Source organism: Littorina saxatilis, linkage group LG2 (genome assembly GCF_037325665.1).
Source record: "Littorina saxatilis isolate snail1 linkage group LG2, US_GU_Lsax_2.0, whole genome shotgun sequence".
In the NCBI taxonomy this organism is placed as follows: domain Eukaryota; kingdom Metazoa; phylum Mollusca; class Gastropoda; order Littorinimorpha; family Littorinidae; genus Littorina; species Littorina saxatilis.
This window is the reverse complement of record NC_090246.1, coordinates 3,247,260-3,248,723: the sequence shown is the minus strand read 5'-3', so window position 1 is coordinate 3,248,723 and position 1,464 is coordinate 3,247,260.

Genomic DNA, 1,464 nt, shown 5'->3' with positions numbered 1-1,464 from the left:
TGAAAAAAAATCTGATATATAGATTTTTACATCCTACTTAAATGATTGTTCGTGTTGCCTTGTTTTATTATATTGACTGAACTAAATATAGTGTGAATATTGTCATCAGAGTGTATATTTATATCAATCAAAAGTATTAATTCATTAAAGGTGTACAATTGTGTCTTATATATATATATATATATATATCTTGCAATTGTCTGAAAAGTGTGATTGTGATCATCTGCATGGGAAAACCAGGTTTTTTGCGTGTTAAATAAAAAATAAAAAGGTTTTCACTGCTGTACTGATGTCCTCCAAACTTTTTGTAACTTAAGATATCTTTTTCTTTTGCTGCCATTTCGTTTATGTATACAGACATAAGCACAAAAACTGTTTTTTTACCGTTATTAGGAGTGTGGTTAATGTTGTTGTCTTGGCTGGTGTTCTTGTTGTCGTTGTTGTTGTCAGTCTTCTTGTTCTTGTTCTTGTTCTTGTTTTGTTTGTTTTTATTGTTCTTGTTCTTTTGTTTCTCTTTTTTTATTCAAGTGTATTTCGTAAATTACATTTTCCTTGCTTATTGTGTGTGCAAAAGCTTTGTCTTTAAAATAAATATATATTTTTTCAACAACAACAAAATTATCTTTGTATTTACTACACGCACGATTGCTTTGATACTAAGCATCGTTAGGGTATGGAGACACAAACATTCTGTGAGCTGAGGTAGACATCCTAAAGCGTCAATTGCTTACAAATCCCAATCGTTATCGTTCGATAAAAGAATAAAGAATATATATAACATCTCTGAGCGTTATTGTCCTCCTGTGTTGTGTTTCTGTCACAGAGAGAGAGAGAGAAAGAGAGAGAGACAGACAGACAGACAGACAGACAGACAGAGAGAAAGAGAGTGAGAGAAAAAAGAAAGAGAGACAAATAAAGAGAAAGGTAGAGACAGAGAGAGAGAGAGAGAGAGAGAGAGAGAGAGAGAGAGAGAGATCAAATCAAATCAAATTTAATTTTACGAGGGTTGTGGCATAAGCAATATAAACGAGCTTCTTTTCAACTAGCCCTCGCCCAGAGAGGGACTACTCTAATCTTATATACACATATATACAAAGAGAGAGAGAGAGAGAGAGAGAGAGACACACACACACACACACATACATACACACACACACACGGCACACACACACACACACACACACACACACACGTACACACACACACACACACACACACAAAAACAATTCGAGAGAGGAAAAGAGAAAGAGAGAGAGAGAGAAAGTGAGATACAGAGAGAGAGAGAGAGAGAGAGAGAGAGAGAGAGAGAGAGATGGAATGATCCAGTCAGCAGCACCATCCATTTGTCAGTTCAGGAACAGTGACACAACACCACACATGAAATATAAAAATGTTTGAAAAAAGCTGTTTTGGCCCTTTTATTAAAATCTTTTTTATCAAGACACCTAGCTTATTCATTGATTT